This window comes from Halichoerus grypus, chromosome 10 (assembly GCF_964656455.1).
Source record: "Halichoerus grypus chromosome 10, mHalGry1.hap1.1, whole genome shotgun sequence".
Lineage (NCBI taxonomy): Eukaryota > Metazoa > Chordata > Mammalia > Carnivora > Phocidae > Halichoerus > Halichoerus grypus.
Window position 1 is genome coordinate 88,023,150 of NC_135721.1, and position 19,568 is coordinate 88,042,717.

Sequence of the window (19,568 nt, forward strand, 5' to 3'; positions counted from 1 at the left end):
TGTATTCTTCTGGAACTCTCCATGAATCTACATGTCTGGTGCTGAATATATATGCATAAGATTATATAAATATAATCTTACATATGTGGCATTGGCAGAATTTGTTATAACTGGTTACTCCCTCCCTCTTGAAGCTCTTTCTGCCCTTGGTTTCTGGGGCCTGACCTTTTTGGGCTCTCCTCCTACCTCACTGCTCACTGTCTGGTCCTTCTCCACCTCGCATGCTGGGGTCCTCCTTACACGAGTGACCTCTGGATGAGGGATGGTCCCTGGCTCCATCGGGGACCACTTCTCTACCTCTTTGATCTCTCCCGGCCCTACAGCACTGCATAGCAGTTAGAAGATGGCTGGCTCTCAGTATGTTCCTCCAGCCTGAAGCTGGACCACCACCTGCTCACCTGACATCTCAACTGGGACCTCTGACAGGCCCTGCAAACTGGTCCAAGGCAGAACCCTTGATTTTGCCCCTCCTGAACCTGCTCCTCTCCCAGTCTACCCACCACTTACTGGCCACAGATTGGGAATCCTCCTTGGTTCCTCTTTTCTTTCCATAATCCGAACTGTCAACAAATCCCAGGGTCACTGCCGTCCAGAACCTGCTCACTTCTCACCCTGCCCCCACCCCCATGGTGGGGCCACAAAGTGCCACGCCTAAACTACTACAGTGGCCTCCTAACCTGCTCACCGTGCTTCGCCACCTCCAGAAGCAATGCTTTTCACACTAGCCAGACTGAGCTTTTAAAAAGTAAAAGCCATCATGTCATGGCCCTGCTCAAAACCCTCCCTGCCATCCTCAGAACTGATCCAAATGGCCCTGTGTGGCTCACCCACCGCATCTCTCAGTCCCAGTTCCCACCATGGCTCCAGGGGCCCAGACTCCCAGGAGAGGGACTTCTGTTTTGCTCCTTACTGCTGCCCCAGCACATAGCAGAGTCTCAATATATGTATTTCAATTAAATGAACTAATTTTTTATTTTCCTTTTCAAACTTTACTGGCTTGGAGATTTTTCCATATTGTTATATATAATAACTATCTCTTACTTCTGAATTATTACATAGTATTCTATCCCATGGATTTGCCCTGATTTACTCAACTATTCTCTTACTGATAAAAATTTGAGTTGATCCATTTTCACAGGTTTGATTAACAAATAAATCAAGTAGAGAAATTTAGGAGAGGAGTCCCAGTCCTTACATAGGGAACCCCTGGATGGGTTTCAACATGTCTGGGAACTCCCAAAAGTGTATGTGAATATGTAAGTCCTTGACTCAGCAGGAATACTGGTTTCTTAACCTCCTGAAAGTTATAAATCACTGGATCAGGATGTTTGCTTAAACTGATCCAGGCCATCCTCTCTGCTGGCCCTGCCAACCCCTAGTAGGAAAAACTAACCAATTTAGAAGAACACCGCCATCAGTCCAGAGACCTTGAGGCAGTGTATTTTGGGTGAAGGGGCCAGAACTGGGAAGGGTAAACCCGCTGCTACTCCCTAGTGATCTATGGCTGCCTCTAGACTTCCTCTGGCCTCCTCTCCCCTTCTGACCATGGGCCTGATAAGATCTGCCTACCTCCAGGTAGCATGTAGGAGATGCCTTTATGACTGTAAATTGCTCTTTTGCTTTTCAGACTTCCCAGTTTCTCCATCTCCTAATCCCATACAAATGATGGTATACGAAGGTAAAAAAGAGAAATACAAAACAAGACCGTGATGAGATGAAGTTGACGAGATCACCGTGAGCTCTTTAAGATGCAAAGAATCTCTGAAAATTCTGCCGAGGAGCGCAGATGCCCCCAGACCCCTGCCTTGCTGAAGGATGTGTTAGCCGTGCAGCTTTGGGCTGCTGTCAGTTCTTTCCTGCCTCTCAGCAGCTCCTGCTGTGGCCATCAAGTCGCTTAAAGCATCAGAAAGGAGTGTTGCTGGTCAGAGTTGAGGGAGAAGGAGGTGATATTCTGTACCAAGCCCTGAGCAGCAGGTCCCCTCCCAGCCCTCAAGGAGCAAGCCTTGCCCACTGCCAGTCTCTCAGGAGACCCTTGTCTGTCTGCTCCCTACAAGCTCCTCGGGGCTCTAAATGCCAAGTCCTGGCTCTCACTCTGGACTGAAGAGTATGGGTGATACGCAGTTCTCCAATCCAATGTCAGATATCTCAACGTATCTTACTGACAAATGAGTGGCTTCGATGCTTTGGGATAGAAGAATATAGTGAGTGGTCAAATTTGAAGATCTGTATTGTTAAAACTAATATTGTATTATAAGTCTAATACAGCATAATGATTAAAAGCATAGACTAAAAGCCAGACAACCCAAGTATGAATCCCAGCCACACTGATTATCTGTGCTCTCAGAGGAGTTTCATTGTTCTGTCCCTCAGTTTCCTCTTCTGTAAAATGTCAAGATAGTGGCTCTCCGTGGTAGAAGTCCCTGGCTGCTCCCCCTTCTCTGTAACGGCAGAACTGTGGAGTGGCACGTGCTGGTGGGCTCTACCACGTTTCCCAGCCTCCCCAGCAGCCTGGCCATGTGACTTCATCTCTCACTGAATAAGTGGGACTGACTCGTGCTATTTCTAGGTCGGGCCTTGGAAGAGCAAGTGTCTGCCGCTACACTCTTGTCCTCTGCCTCTGATGGCTCGAGTAGCCGGGATCAGAGCAACTTTAGAAGGCACGTGTAGACAGTGGTAAAGGGGCCATCAGCCTGACCATGTTGCCTTCCAACTTGGAACAGAGGTGGTCACAGAGAGAGAGATAATCTTCCATCTGGTTAGAGCCACTTCGTTTTTGTTTCTCTTCCTTAAAGCAGCTATTGTTATTCTCACTAAAGCCCTGCTTCACAGAGGTGTTGGGAGTATTCAGTATGTTACTAAATACAAAGGGATTAGGACAGCGCCTGGCACAGAGTCAGGGCTGTATACATGTTGGCTAATAGTACTGGTGATGAAACTCATAATAAAACATCATCACGTAATTAGGAAGGAGGAGCGTATGTAAAAATCATGTGGTGTATTTCGATGCTCTGTATCAACAATGCATGCCTGATGCACAGTTTTCTACTGTCCAGGCCATAGCTCAGCACCATTGCCCAGACTGCCCACAACTGGCTGGTAATACAAAATAGTAAAGCATATGGCATTTTGGATTGTGTCTTTGATTACAAAAGTTCTTTAGGATGACTAAAATAGTGTACCCTTCTTAGAAAGTTCCCAAGAAGAGTGATTAGAAACTTGTGCCAGGGAGACAGGAATGGAGTGATAACTATCATGCCGGATGACTTTCAGTTACTTAGAAATATAAATGTGAAGAAAACTGATATGCCACCCCTTTTCTAAATGTGACTGCGTTAGGTATTTCTTTGTGTCTTCTTTCCTGCTTGGCCACCCTTACATTGACACTTTGGGCAAGTGCATTTCCAGAAAATGCGGGGTGTTCATGACCACTGCAGAGTTCACAGCCCCTACAGTGGTCACCCTGGGACGCATGCTCCCCTGGTTGCCTGGTTACTGGAGGAGAGGGAGCTGCAAACGAGAGGAGCTGGGAGAAGGTTGTCCAGAGGAATAGCAGGTATGTAGTTCACGGGGTGGCCAGGAGCCTTTTGTTCTGATAAGTGCACGGAATTGCTGCGGCTTCACCATGTGATGGCCCAGGCAGAGATAGCTGCCCCCGCTGTCAGTCCATAATAACATACATGCAGCACCCACGGGGTCGCCACCATGTCAACTGTGTTGATCCTTGCTTTGAACAAGAATGAGAAACGCCTGAACTATTTCCAGCTCCCCTGTATGACAGTGTTGACAAGGACCTCCCACTCCCCAGCCCTGGATCTGAGCTGGAGATGGACAGCTCCCAGACCGAACCCTAGGTGGCAGGAAGGCTGCCATGCCACAATCACATCCTGCAGCCCAAGACCAGAGTACTCCTCGCATCACACCGGCATTTGTGAATTAGCTCTGGAGGTCCATGTAGAGCTAGATAAACAAAGGACACTGAGAGCTGTCTGACTTCCAACCTATTAAGGGATCCCAGAATTCTCCATTACCTGTGTAGCCCCTATACCTAGCCAAGTGCCTGAGTAACGTGGCTACCCACACATTTGATATGCCTGAGTGCAGGACTAAGTGAGCAGAAGGCAGGTCAACATGTGGTCACAGGCCCAGACTATGGGTGCAGACAGCCTGGTTCTGCCACTCACAGGTGATACAACCTTGGCCTAGGTCCTTTTTATTCTCATGCCTCAGTATTCTGATCCATACAATGGGAACAGATAGAACCTAACAGAACGTTGAATGGATTCAACACAAGGAAGGCACAGTGCTTAGCATAGAGTCTTCCAAACAGTATTTGATCAATAAATAGGGTGACAATCTCAGTTGGACGCATCTGTTGTCCTGGAGTAATCATCAACAGCACCTGCTTTCACATTTAAAAGTGTCCCAGTTTGAGTGATAAATGATAGGTCCTATCAACAGATGATGATGGTGGTGATGATGATGATGACAACTACTAATTGGGTCAGGAGGCTAGTCAAGCACCAGGAGGGATCCCAGCATGTGAGCTTGAGCCAACAACCAAAGCATCTTCCCTCTTGACAGCATTCAGCTGTACCATGCATAAGCAAAGTGATACAGGTCATCACACGTAGCACAGATCAAATCAGAGACTACATATGTGATGTTCTGTTCGAAAGGGATCTTGTCCTTATGGAGCCTCTGGCCCTAGCAGATGAGGACAGTGAGGAATAAATAAGGCAGACAAGAGCAGACGTGAGCAGGACAGTGAGCAAAACAGCATGGCAAATCCCCAGGGTGGGGAAGCTAGTGTGCTTGCTCACACAGATGCAGAAATACTCCTAAGAGCTCAGGGTGGGACTGGGTTATGGAAGACCCTCTGAAGATAATCCCATGACTTTCTTCCTGATCTTGGTTTCTCTCAAGGACTTCCCTTTGTTTTCTCCTCAACAAGGAGCCTTGCAGAGATATCACAGATGATGACAATGACAAGCATGTGTGGGGTAAAGCCACTCAATAACCCCCAAGCACTGCACGTGCCACCAGTCATTCCTTTACCTCAGCAGTCAATAAGGCTAGTGCGGTTATCACCATGTAAAGATGGGGATGTGGAACTTGGGAGATGAAGCCATTCTTCCAAGGTCTCCCTGCTGGAAGGGGCGGGACTGGGACTTGAACTGGGTCTCTCCAGCTCCTGGGACATCGAGAGGTGTGTGCCATGACATAGTCAGAATGGGAAGGCTCCCTGCAGCCCAGGCTGGCTACTGCCCCCCCAACAGTCACCACTGCCATGGAATAAGCCAGAGAGACAGGTATGAAAAGACCAGGAATGCCCCATGGAGGGAAGTCCTGCCTTCAAAGTACAGCCCACAGAGAGACACAGAACACGTGGAGTGTCAGCTTTGTGGGAGTGCCAATCTGAGTCTCGCCCACGTCCCCTCTGGGCAGTGGGTATCTCCCTTAAGGATAATAGCTATACTCAACATTACATGAGCACATATTATGTGCCAAGCTCTAGGTTTGATGCCCCGCTTGAGTTATTTCTTTTAATGTTCACAGGAACCCCCATGATGTGAGTGTATCTGAAAACACGTACAAACCCCCATCACCAGTCCTGGCTAGCTTCATCTCATAGGCAGAAACCCAGTGCCCAGAAGCTTCTGGAAGTTAGAGCCCAGAAGTTCTAACTCAGGGCAACAATTTTAACCCCCTCTGAGTATGAAGTGGGACAAATTCCCACCTAAGAGCCAGTGGGCCACGGGTGGTAGCAGGTGTGAGTCCTGAACAAGTATGAATCTTTCTGGTCAGTTGGTTTCCTGGCACCATCTCAAATTGTGTGTGTGTATGTGCACGCGTGTGTGTGATGAACGCTCAATTCTAACAAAGAAAACCACAAAATGTGGAAAATAATTTTTCTCTCCAGCAGAGAAACATCAGGGATTACAAAGTACATTAATGGTATAATATGCAGGAAGGGGGTCAGGTTGCTGGCTTTGGTCTTGGAACATAGGAAGGAGCTGTAAGAATAAAGATATACCCCAACAGGCATCCAAGAATAGACTGTGTCAGAACCTCAGTGTGTTCCTGGGGTGAAAGGCAAGGCCCCAAATGCAGAGGTACAGGAGTGGGCTTCCAGTTCCTGGGGCCTGAGGCAGGAGGCATAGGCAAGGGCAGGGCCAGGAAAGTCTGAGGGAACAGAGATTGTCCAGGCAGGGATTCAAGCACAAGGACCCAGTTATCCACTTGGCTGCAAGGTGGGAACTTAAGAGGAGAAAGGCAGGAGCCCAGTTGTTAGGACTGAACTCCAAGAGAAGAGCAAGAGGAATCAGACAGTGAATCCCGTTTCCATATGAGGAGCTCCTCCAGTGCCCCCGGACTCGGGCTGAAAGAGCTAAGGGCTGCGCTGTAGGTGCAGGTCATGGAGAGGTGTGGGAGCAGGGCTGGGAGAAGAGAGACCTGACAGGTCCCACAGGAGGTCTCCAATGTTGGAATGGACATTGTGCAAGTAAAACCCAGCAAATAGCAGGACTGGACATGACTGCTCATGCATTGATTTTCAGAGGGGCCCCCAGAGTGCCCAGCTTCCAGTATGCTTCTCTGACAGCACACTGTGAAATCTTTGGAAGCGGTTCCCTTGTTTGTACTTCCAACAGGAATTGGTTTCCCCAAAAGTAGGTCAGGAGCTCCTGGGAAACTTATGGATTCTGACTTTGATTTTTCGAGCTTGAAGTTCAAAGAGCATGAATAAGTTCACTGGAAGAAAAAAAACATTAACTTTTTTTGCAATCCAAAACATGCTTGGCATGAAGTGAACTAAAAACTGAAGGAGTTGGGAAAACCCTAGTTGTGGCCTTGCAAATACCCACTCTTTGGCCCTACTGGGGACAAGTGGGACAGGTACAGCCCTAGATACAGACACCATGACACCGGATGACCCAGCATGTTCTTGTGCTGCCGCCCTCTGTCCATTTCCACTTATTGAAACTGCCTGTCTGCATGAGTCACAAGAACGATTTAATATCTCAGTGAACATCCAAAGCCTCCTGTATAATGGACAGGTTTCTTTATCTCTCTTTGCTAGAAAGAGGAAACAAGGGGATTCCAGCAAGGGGGTAGGCATCACTTCACCCTTGGCTCATGGCTCATGATATTAGTATGAGTATGAGCCAAGGAAAAACCCAGATCTTTAAGAACCAGGACCACATCTTGTTTATTTTGCATCCACAGCAGTATTTAGCTCAGGACCTTGTCCAGAGTCAGTTCTTAATGAATAAATGAGCAAGGAACAAAGCTTGTGTCCTCAGTGTCTGGCAGAACAATATCTGCCTATTGGAGGATGGGGTTAGGCGTAAGGCACAGACAATGAATCCCACTCCACTTCTTGCCAACTTCAGTGGGCTTCTATAGTTTAGGCCTGACCAGCATCACCTCCACCTTCTTCAGGCAACAGCATCCTGGATTTTCCAGTGATCTACCATCTCTTCTCCATTTTTGATTTAATTAATCAGATTTGGGCAGACATGACTACCCTAGATTCCCGTGGTCATGTGACCTAACCCAGAAAAATCACAGAACCAAGTGAATGACTTATAAATGATTTCATTTTTGGAGGCCAAGAACTCCTACATTAGAAAATGATTTTATTCAAGTAAGTCCAGATGGCAATATTCATAATAAACTGCTTTCAATGGCCCTGGCCTCTCACCTTGAAAATGTTAGATGATTATAGCAGTAGATACAGGTTACTGTGTCCTCAGACATCAGAGAACATTTATACAAATGAATAAGTGGGAACAAATTAGATTCCATCTCATGTTGATAAAACTTCAACAGGAACAAGCACCCCTTGATCTGATTGTTGGAGCCAGCTCAGCTACAAGGATATGTGTTTCGAAGTTTGTGCAGGAATCAGGGTGGAATTTATAATGCATCTTGAAGATCTTATTCTTCAAACACATATATTAATGCACAACAAAGAAAAGCAGCCTCATCCACAGCGTGGTCAACTTGCTGACTTTGGAATGAGGGTCTCAGAAAAGTCTGTGATTTCGTCACCTGTGATCTTCTCATTTCTGGCCAGGTCCTAAGCTTTTGGTTGGGGTGCTGCCAAGAATTCAGTTCAGTTACCTCCCACCTGGACATGGTCTCTGTTGGCTCCATGGTTGGGAAGGCCTGATCAACGACCAAGAGGTGGTGTCATCATCTGCATTGTCTATGGGATTTGCCAAGGTTGGCCACTCCTGGGTGGGGAGCCAGACACCAAGCCTAGGGCCATCAGATTCGCAGTTAGGTCTGTTAAGAGTCACTTTTGTTCCAGGGTAAGTGGCATTGAGTAGCTCCTCCACTAGGCTGAGTAAGGGGGCAATGGCCTCATCTTCTGAAACAACCCCTGGTTTCAACAATTCCTTAGGCCAACCCAAGGGTCACATGGGCTTTTCACATAACTACTGGAGAAGGGCGGCCTGACTCTGGGCTGGGACCCAATGTCTTGACTATGTAGTGTCAGGCTGTGGGCACCTCAGGAGGGAGAGGGTCCCCAAAATGTCTGCCAATGTGGAGCCTCCACAGAGAAGAGTCCATCCCAAGGGGCTTCCGATGGCAGAAGACACAATAAAAGTCATCCTCATTCCTTGGAAATGTTTCAAAAATGAATATGGAAGCAGAATTAGTTTCCATCCTTCTCATTGGAGAACCAGTCCTTTGGATTTGCCAAACTTAGTTTCCAGGTAAAAGGTTGCCAGCTTGAGACTCATCACTATTTATCAAAACCAAAAGATGACATGATTGGGGATTTGACCCAGTACATTTTTTTCTTCTTTTATCACTCCAGTATTTTTTTTAATACTAATATTAGTCATCTCTAAATTGAAAACAGGGGATGAGGGTGCCAAAGTCACATTGCTTAATTATCCACAAAGAACCAGAACTCACAGGAATTCTGACTTCTGGACCATCTGGATCCACCAGGGAACAGCCCCACCTCCTGAACACACTGCATGTGCTCAGCAGAGATTTGAGTGGAGAGATGATGACAGGACTACCCCCTTCCCAGAGAGAAAAGTCTGCACGCTGTATGACTATGGCTATAGTGCCGGAGTTACATCCTCTCTCCATTCATCCAAAACATCCTTTCCAAAAGGAATTCCTTCTATGAAGCCTTTTAACAAGTCCAATGCTCAGCTCAGGAGACCCTACCAGAATTTACTGACTTGAAACTACAATTTTAGTTGAGGGGATCATAAGAACTAACCAATTCCAGTGTGTGTGCACCCTTCGTTATAATCTTGTTTCCCCCTGCCTTATTTTCAGAAGGTATTGATTTTTTTTTCAATTTATTTTTAAAGATTTTATTTATTTACTTATTTTAGAGAGAGAGAGCATGTGCTGGGGATGGGAGGGGCAGAGAGGGAGGGAGAGGGAGAGAGAATCTCAAGCAGACTCCATGCTAAGGGCGGAGCGCAAAGTAGGGCTTGATGGCACAACCCTGACGTCATGATCTGAGCCCAAAGCAAGAGTCAGACACCCAGGTGCCCCTCAAAAGGTACTTAAAGCAGCTTCCACCTTTAGTTCCTTTCTATCTTGTGCTCATATTTACATGGTTTAAGCTTCCACAGTGATTGGCACAGCTTGTGAGAGCAGCTGCAGGAGAGTAGGCACAGTGTTTGCAGTACAGGTGTGGGGGACCTGCCTGGGGAACAGCAGACAGAGACCTGGGTGACCACTCTCCCAGCAGAGGCCAGGAGTGTGGACACATGGTGGGCAAAACGCTAGCTGGTCTCATGGCATCTGTTTGTTTCCATGCTTCTGGATTTAGCATTTAGGTGCACACATCCCACCTTGCTCTCTCTGACTCTATGTTCAGAACTGTGTGCTCCTGCCTGTCCTTCCCCTTCCAGGGAGAGTGAACTCACTCAGTGAAGAGGCATGTCACTCTGAAGGTGCTCAGGTACTACCCCACGCCAAGACCAACAGGACGGTGACACACCCATCAGCACAGGAAGCATGCAGCCTGGGGCCTATAATCCTGTGAGGAGCTCACAGAACTGTTTTAATTTTAATTTATTTTAAAGTCAGAACTAAAAAGGACTACAACAATAATGAATATAAGATAATGCATCCAGCCTGGATTATATTCACCTTTATACAATGCAGTCATAAAATATAATTTTTAATATTTCTTTTATAGAGGAAGCAGCCCATAAAGGTAAAGGTGCCCAGGGTGTATGAAAGCCCTATGTGGCCTAAAGACCTGAAATCTTCTGACTAGAGGAAACTGGAAAGCCAGAGCACAGAAATGCCTTTTTCCTTCCTTCTTTCAATCATTCAATCCTTTCTTTTTCTTTCTTCCTTTATTTCCTCTCTCCTTCCTTCTTTCCATGTGCCCGAGGGAAAAAAAAAATGTGCACCTGAAATAGTAGCCAGACAGCCTGCTCTGTCAGGGAAGGTGTTGAGAAGGAGACACACTACCAACCTCCAATGACAAAGAAGCCTGTGGGACACCGTGGGAGATGCCATGCCTCCAAGACCAGGCCTTCCTTGGGATCCTCGCCCTACCTCCATCACTCCTCTGGTTGATATTGTTGAGCAACTACTCTGTGCCAGGCGCAAGGATAAGGACCCCCCTCTGCCTCCTAGGCCCTCCCTGTTGGGAAGGGACATGGAACAAAGAGGCAATGACAAAGCAGTGTGACACACACAGTGAGTGATGCCATGGTCAGGTGGGCCCGGCTACCGAGGCAGGACTATTTTCCAGAGAAGAGCCCCTGGAGCCCAGTGATGAAAGGTGTGGGAAGGCCAGAGTGTGAGAGCAACATAATCAGGTTTGTATGTCAGACCACTCATTGTGTGGCCTGTGGAGAATCGATTGCAAGGAGACAAACCGGAAGCAGGAAGGCAATTAGGGAAATGGAAGTAAACCAGGAAGGAAGGATGTGGATCTGAATGAATTTGGAGGTGTCAGGATATAGAGGAACCAAGCAAACGTGAGAGACAAGGACGTGAGATCTCTGAACCCAGATGGGTGGGGTGGCTCAAACCCCCTGGGTCATCGGGAGGAGGGGGCATCTCCTGGGAAAGGCCCAGAGAGGAGGTTGGGTGGCTGGGTCTGGAGTGTGTTGATTTTGAGAAGCACCTAGATGGGCTTCAGTGGGCACATGGGAACCTGGTAGATAGTCTAAGTCAGAGAGGAGCAGGTTCCTCAAGTGAAGGAAGGCTCCGGTTTGGATGAGCCTACCTGTTCTGTGGTTGCCTGAGGCAACCAGAATGGATAGTCCAAGCTCTAGGAATTGTTGGCTTTTTATCATGTCAAGAGAAGAGTTGGTGCAAATGCCTTCCCGGGCCCCTTGATGGAGAGTCTGTGACTCTGAGGACCACTGGGAAACAGCAATGGGCTGCTGTCCATAGGACAGCGATCCCTCCATCTCCCCGGCTGTGCCTGGAGCCTAGCACCTCAGGCCTCAGCCCCCACACCCACTGCCTGCTCTCTGCAGCCATCTGTTCCCAGGCTGAGAAGTACTGGGCTCTGAGCTCGGTACCCACAGAAGAAATGGAGCATGAGGAGGGTGAGTGAGAAAGGAGTCAGGGTGGGGTGAGGTGGGCGGTAGTAAAGGGAGTGGATGGGAAGTCAAGGAGACTTGATTACTGGCTAACCTCGTGCGACCTTGGGCAAGTACACTGCCCCTCTCTGAATCTCCATCCTCAAACATTAGAGGTTAGATTGTTCTACTGATTTCCTCAGTGGCCTGCAGTGTTAGCATCCTGCAAGTCCCGGAGCTCATGGATCTGCAGAGCCTGGGCCATGGGCGCTCGTTGGCTCTCACACCTATATTTGAGTCCTCCCGTATAAGGCATGATATGATCAGAGCTTCCTGGTTGTGGGGTGAAAGGTCCCTCCCCTAAGCCCCCTCACACTTTTCCTAACCAGCTGGTCCAACAGAGAGAGCAATCTCAACTGCTTTCAGCTTCAGCAAGATGTTCCCTGTGCCTGGTGGGGCAGCCCCAGCTCCTTCCCCAGCACTCCTTCCCTATAGAGCCCCTGCTGGCCTGGAGAGGTGGATGGGCCCTGCAGCTCAGTGCCTCCTAAATGCCTGGAAGATGGGCAAAAACCTCCCCTCTGCCACCTTTCCTAGCCCACCAAGTGTTTCCGTCTTCCAGGAGCCTCTGTGAAGCTGAAGGGAGCATCCCCCAGGCCCTTTGTCCAGAACTCATGAGCCTGTATTACTGTCCAAGCAAGACCGCAAGACTTGGTGGCAGGAGCCTCAGCCTGGGTCCTCCTCCTCGGTGTGCAGGGGTGCCACACACAGGGGTGGGCCGCCCACCTTGTTCCACATGCAGAGGTAACAAGGCTAAGAGTGCATAATGGCAGCCAGGAGTAACAAAGTCCTCCCATGCTAGGGAGGGCACTGAGATGTTGCCATGGTGAAGGGGAATCAGCAGACTAGCTGGTGCTGGGAAGAACTGTCAGCATTTAGACAGATGTGATACTAAGGCCGGTAGAGCGCACAGGACAGAGCTTTGTTCTGCTCCAACAGCAATAAGGGAAGAAAGGCCCTTTGACGCTTGAATAGGTTTTACTGTGGCCTTGGCTCCAAGTTCAGTTCTAAGGACTCTGAGAGTTTGCTGCCTGTTCGTGAACTTAGGAGAGAGGATAAGAAACAAACAAAACCTAATGCTTGACAACCATACTCTACTACGGGAAATCACTTTCCCAAGCTCCGAGGAAGCAGAGAGGGAAAAGGCAGAGCCCCTCACATCCAGGCATTTATTACCTGCTTGAGAGACAATGACATAGATTTCAACGCCAAGTGGCAGATAAAGACCTGAGCAGTACAGAGAGGGACAAAGAGTCCCCGACCCTCCTGGTGTCCATCCTTGTGGTTTAGTTCCCTCCACCTGCTCTGTGCAGGAACAGGGTCGGGCTGATGTTGCCTCCCCAAGCCTCCCAGCAGGTTCTGATTGGTAGGGGCCAGACAGCACACCAGCTGACCACTCTGTTGAGCATAACCCCCTCCCAGGTTGGCTCATCATTCCCATTTTCCATCAGGGGAGATGGAAGCTTGGAGAAATCAGGGAACCCACACAGCTAAGGGGCAGAACCCACATTCACAAGCTCGTTCATCAGATTCTTAAACCCATGAGGGATGGGAGAGAAGAGACTGGCCTACAAGAGTTGGGCTCTGAGAAGGCAGAATTTAGTAGACAAATGGAAGAGGAATATTCCAAGCAAAGGGACCAGAGCAAAGAAAAGATTTAAAGGATTAAATTCAACATGAGAAACGTTTTGCTATTTGTTTGAGTCAAGTAATTTATGCTCTAGACTTGCTTCTGCTTAACTCCATGGAATGCTTAATCTTTCTGAAATTTACTTCCCTCTCTTGCAAAGTGGGGTATACTTACAGGGTCATAGGAATGCTGTGCTAAATGTAGTACCAGCCATGAAGGTGCTTTCAGATGGTTAAGGCGCTGTATAAGTGTAGGACACTGTTGTTAAATAGATTAAGTTTACAGGTGACTACCAAGTCAAGCGCAATCTGTGTGAGAAAGGACACAGGGTATCAAGACCTGCCAGGAAAGGACGCGAGAAGAAGCCTCTCGTGACGCTGCTCCCTGCACCTGCCCTATCCCCAGCTTCTCTGAAGCTCTCCACTGCCCCCTTCTTCCACAGGGTGAGTGGCTATAAGAGGAAACATCCCGCAGAGGGAGCAGGCACAGTCCCCAGGTGGAGCGCACCCTCACTGGCCACTTCCCTGCATGACAGCTCTGCCTGGGGTCTGGGCTGTGAGTGCAGAAAATACATGTCAGAACAGGTCCAGGGAAACATGTGGTGGGTGAACCCAAGACTCGGTGATCCTGAGGCCCTCCGAGCCACTGCCCAATGTCCCTGCTCCCCGTGGCCATGTCCAAATCACGCCTACCTTAGAATCCCCTCACCATGGGCCCTGCGGCCTCTCAAATTCTGCTGCCCCAGCTGCCTTGGCCTCCACAAGGAAAAGGCTTTTTTATTTCTATTTCTCCCTGTGTGTTTACTAAATTTCACCTTATTTCTGGAAAACTATTCAAAAAATAGGGAAAAAAATAGAAAGTTGCAATTACCCCACAGCCCACCACCTAAAAATAACTTAAAAATTTTGTGTGCATGTGAATGCTATTCCAGAGGTTCCCCAAAACTATATGCAGAAGAACAGATTTCTGGAAATAATTATGCAAAATGGCATTTTAATACACAGCTTTTTAAAAAGCAAAAGCATTATATTCAGTTTTCACTAAATGAAAAATATGAAAAGGACTAGAAAATTTCAGATGAATTTTTCTTTTGTTTTAGGCAGATAACTTTATATTCTATTATTACAAAATACTACAAACATATGGAAAAGCAGAGTGAACAATAAAATGACCTTACTGTCCACTTTTAACAAATCTGGGCGTGTGCCTGGGTTGAGAAGTTTTCCTTTCTTTCTTTTTTTCAATGAAAATGTTAATGTAGAAATAATTCATTAACAGAACTATACCTATAGGCCTGACTTCCCAACTAGTCAAATTCCGTTCCTGGATGCTGGACACTGGGCTCTCGACACCTACCCTCCCGCCCCACACCTCCACAGTCAGACCAGTGCTTAAGTGAGACACCAGGCCCCACAAGCATTTTACATTCGTAGTCTTGTACGCTCACCCTTATCTAGAAAGTCTGCCCTGTTATTGCCTCTGCTCTGGGGAAAAGAGAGCTTGGAGAGCAAAACAACCAGTTCAGGTGTAAATGGCAGAGCTGGGATACGAATTCAGGTCCGTCAGACATCAGAGGCTGGGTGCTGGAGCTAATTTCTAAATGGATTTTGGGCTGTATGTATACTGTCCAGGTACTTAAGCTGACAAGGAACAAAAACTCTGGATGAAAGAAGATTTCAAGAGCAGCTGGTGACATCAGAGCTCCACTATCCCCAAGCAAAGTGAGAGGAAATTTCTGTCCAGAACATCATCTCCTTGGGTTTCCTGCAAGAAAAGTTTGTTTGGGAGTCCTGTCCTCTCCCTACCAGGGCAGGCAGTGAGACTGAGTAGAGCATCGTTCAAAAGATGATAGGACCTGAGCACGGCTGGACCACCCTTGCTGATGGTTCCAGAATCCCAGTGAATTTCAGCTATTAGCTACAAATGAGGGTATTTTTAAAAAGTTGGACATTCAAAATGATCCCTTTGGGGGATCATTTTGCAGTAATGACTGAGATTTAAAACCAACAGTAAGTACGTATTTCCTGAGAGCTTGGAGCTCAAAGCCAGCCTGATGGTGCCAGCCACCAGCTCCAAGGGCACAGAGGCAGTGAGATGAGCCAGTCTGACACCATGTACACTGGGACCCCTTCACCCGCCACCTCCAGCTACAGTCTCCCTCCCTCAGTCCTCAGGCACCAAAGGACCCATGTGCGAATTCTATCAGTCAGGGTGCAAACAGGAGACAGAAATCACATCAGTAATTTGAACAGGAAAGTGTAACATAGAAGTGTATTAACTAGTAAAAGAGATTCACTACTGAGAAGGGATAAAAGAACTCTAAAGAATACTGTAGGGCTAAGGGGGAGCTCCAAGAAAGGAGCCAACTTGGCTGGGACTCAGAGCTCAGGGAGAGGGTGTTCATGGGGCTTTCGGAGCCACTTCTGGTACATAGCCTGAGCCAAGGCTGGTGAGCAGGAAGCCTCCCCACGGTGTCAGCAAACCTTGGTGGAAGGTAAGAGCCCGTGGGTGCCACACACACTACTGGCAACCATGCCATAGGAGCCAGAAAGGGGGAAACACCTGTAACCAAGCAAGAATAGAAGCCTTTTCCTTCTACAATGTCTCTCCAGAACCTTCTATTGACAAATCTAACAACAACAACAAAATGTTTACAATGTCCAGCTCCAGCATCACAAAGCAGGGCAGAGAAGCGTGGATTTGGAGTTGGGAAGCAATAAATGGGCACCTAGCTGCGGCACCGTTACAACAGCCCCAGACTGGAAATAACCCTCGTGCTCATCTATAAAAAACGATAAGTAAGCAAAATGTGGTAGACACACACAAAGGAATAGGACACTGCAGTAAACATGAGTGAATTCTAGCCACACACGATCACATGGCCGAACCTCAGAAACATAAAGTTGAGTGGGAAAAGAAGTTGCAATAGACAACATACTTATAAAGCTTAAAAACCAGTAAAACAACATGATACGTTGTTTAGTAATACATTTAGACATAGAGGAGCTATTTTTAAATGAGCAAAATAATGAAAAAAAAAAAAATAGCCAGGAGAGTAGTTACCTCTGGGAGTGAGATTGATATAGGACAGGGGAGAAGCCCACAGTAGTTTCTAATATATTGGTAATATTCTAGTTCTTATATTGATGGCAAGTTCACGGGCATTCATTTGATCACTATGCCTCATAATTTACATGAACCTAACAGTTGTTATATATGTACCTCTGTACATGTCAGATATTGCTTCATAAAGTACAAGGAATCAAATTGTATGAGGTGGGTTGGGAGTTACCTGGTCTCACAACAACTCCTGTTCAAAAGGCCTAGAGATCTTAATTGACACAGCTCCGTATGAGCCAGCACATGCCAGGCTGTTGGCAAAACAAATGTAAACCTTGCAGAAACATAAACAAAGTGCCCAGGACAAAGGAAGCTGTGCTCCTCCCTCACTCTGTGAGGATCAGATTACATCGGGCTATCTGTCCCCAGTCCTGAGGGACCTTCCAGGAACACAGACCATCTGGAGCACTTTCCAGTAATACACAAATGACTTTCTTACAGCATGAAGACCAGATTTAGCCCAGGTAGTTCACAACCTGGAGCAATGGCAGGAGAAGGTGGAAGGTACTGGATCTTGGCTCAGTTAAAAGAACCACGTGTACAAATGAAAATAACAAATGTTGGTGAGGATGTGAAGAAAATGTAATCCTTGTTTCTTGCTGGTGGGAATGTAAAATGGTGCAGCCATTGTGGAAAATGGTACAGCATTTCCTCAAAAAATTAAACATATAATTATGATATAATCCAGCAATTCCACTTTGGGGTGTATATCCCAAAGAATTGAAAACGGAGACTCAGATACCTGTACACCAATGTATGTTCATAATAGCATATTCCCAGTAGCCAAAAGTGAAAGAAACCCAAATAGTTATTGACAAATGAATGAATAAAGAAAATGTGGTCTATACATACAATGAAATGTTATTTGGTCTTAACAAGTAAGGAAATTCTGACCCATGCTACAATTTGGCTGGGACTTGAGGACATTATGCTAGATGAAATAAGCCAGGCACAAAAGAACAAACACTGTATGGTTCTACTTACCTGAGGTACTAGAATAGTCAAATGCATAGAGACACAAAGCAGAATGGTGGTTGCCAAGGGCTAGGTGGAGGGGGTAAGTGGAGGTAGTGTTTAATGGACATAGAGTTCCAATTTGGGAAGACAAAAACGTTCTGGAGATGGACGGTGGCGATGATTGCCCAACAATGTGAATGCACTTAATTCCACAGAACTGTACACTTAAAAAATATTAAATTTTATGTTATGCAGATCTTACCACAATTTTAAAAAAAGAATTATGTGTACTGACTAGAATGCGCTGTCTTGGCAAGTTCCCTGCTACCGAGAAGGTTCACACAGAGCCTGGGCAATGATCTTGTTGGGAATACTCTAGCTTGGGAGCTCTAATGGTTCTGGCCAAAAGCTGTTTGCAGGAACCCAGTGTGGAGTTCAGTTGCAGGGAATGGAATAAAAGCAGGCTCCCTCCATTGCAGAGGGCTCAGCCTCCATCTAGGAAAGGTAGATGCAGCTCAAGAGCAGACTGAGCTATACCCAGTCATAGACACCCAGGGCGCCTGGGGAGGAACTGCCTGAGGATGCCTGAGATCCACCTGGAGGAAGGGATGATCTGGAGACTGCCCTCTCCCATTGACACAGGTCCCCCAGGAGTGAAATTAACCTTCTTTGGGGCTCAGGCCCAAGCCTCAGGCCCTCACTGTTACCAAGCACACTCCATTTGCATCCATCACCGTGTTGATCTCTGATAGGATCAGGCCCTTCAGTAAGTCCCAAGGCAGATTACCTGGTATTGGTCCCTGACCAGGTTTCTGGCCTAGCCCAGTACTAACCACACAATTCTCTCCACCCTGGCCGACTTTCACTGTTTCCTAATAGTGATCAGGGCCCAACGAGGGGAACTTCAATGCAGTCTTATTGGTAGTGTGAAAACTTAGAAATCTAAACTCTGAACTGCAACTTACATGCAGACAGTAAAAAAGAAATTAGAAGCAAACCTTTGCCAAAACTTCCTGACAAGTTTAAAAGTTCAGTCCTCAATAGGAATAAAACCTGGACCAGCTTTCAGGTCACCCTTCTGCCTTGAATTCCCTAAGAGAAAATGTTTTTGAAAAAATGAATTGAACTTCTTACCTGTCCTTATCCTTCAAGACTCATTTGCAAAGCCACCTCTCTCAGAAGCCAGTCACATTACTCAAGCATAATCAGGTGTCTGTCCTATGTGTCTTCACAGGGTTTTTGGCCCTGTCTCAGCATCTACTGGGGTTTTCTTGCCAACCAGGCCCAGGAGCTCAGTGAGGGCATGATTTCCAATACCCAGCACGGTGCCTGGCATGCAGCAGACACTCAACACATGGTTGCTGAAAAAGTGAATGCATGCATGCATAAAAATGAATACAGTAAAAGCATTAATTTTTAGCTACGAGCACAAATTTTGCTTGACTCATTATGACACCTAGTGGTGACTAGCCTCCATTGCAGACCCAACAGAATCCGCATTAAGTGCATTTCCTTTTGTTCCAGCAAAGGCCTTCTGAGTGCCAGCTAGGTGCCAGGGACCATGTGAGTGCTGGACACTTAGAGGTGCTGGTCAGTATCTATCCTTGAGGGATTTTAGGCCAGAGGCACCAAGTGCTGCTCACCACCACAGAGAGTCAGTATTGGCATTAATGTTACACCATTGTAGAGACAAATGAAGATGCTGAAGCTCCAATGGCCGGTGGCTCAGTGTAGAGATGAGCAGCTTCTGAGGGAAGTAGAAACCCTATTACCTGAGCTACCTTGTAACATCATCCTGTATATCATTCCCTTTGAAGCTAATTTCGGTTCCAAGTTTCAGGGTATTGTCCCAATATTATTTCTGGCTTCAGCGAACATTCCTGAAAAGTTAATACCTTAAGCCACCCTGGCTTCCCATATGCTTCCTCCTATGTGGAGAAAGGATGCTGGGGAAGGAGACGAGAAAGGGAACCTAGTCCTGCCTTTTAGTCCCTGTTTTCTTCAGCCCTTTTGTCCCTCTACTTCTCCAACCAAGCTTTAAAAAATAAATCCCAACTGGATAACCATTTGGAAAGCAAAAATAGAGTTGGGCTTCTTACTCTAAAATATATATATTTATAATATAATATAATATAATATAATATAATATAATATAATATAATAAATATATATAAACTTGATATCATTTGTCTTTCAATTATGTGAAGGAATAATTTTTAGCTATGGGCCAAAATAATACTTGGCTCATTATGACACCTAGTTTCATCATTAAA

General features: G+C 46.7%; 1 long non-coding RNA gene across 1 annotated transcript in view; it reads right to left on the minus strand.

The window, feature by feature from the left end:
* Positions 1-18,646, minus strand: part of LOC118535433 (uncharacterized) — a 123,714-nt gene extending 105,068 nt beyond the window's left edge. The window contains exon 1 of the long non-coding RNA XR_013442203.1: positions 18,430-18,646. This is a non-coding gene — a long non-coding RNA (uncharacterized LOC118535433). The remainder of the gene's footprint in view (positions 1-18,429) is intronic.
* Positions 18,647-19,568: the final 922 nt, after the last annotated feature.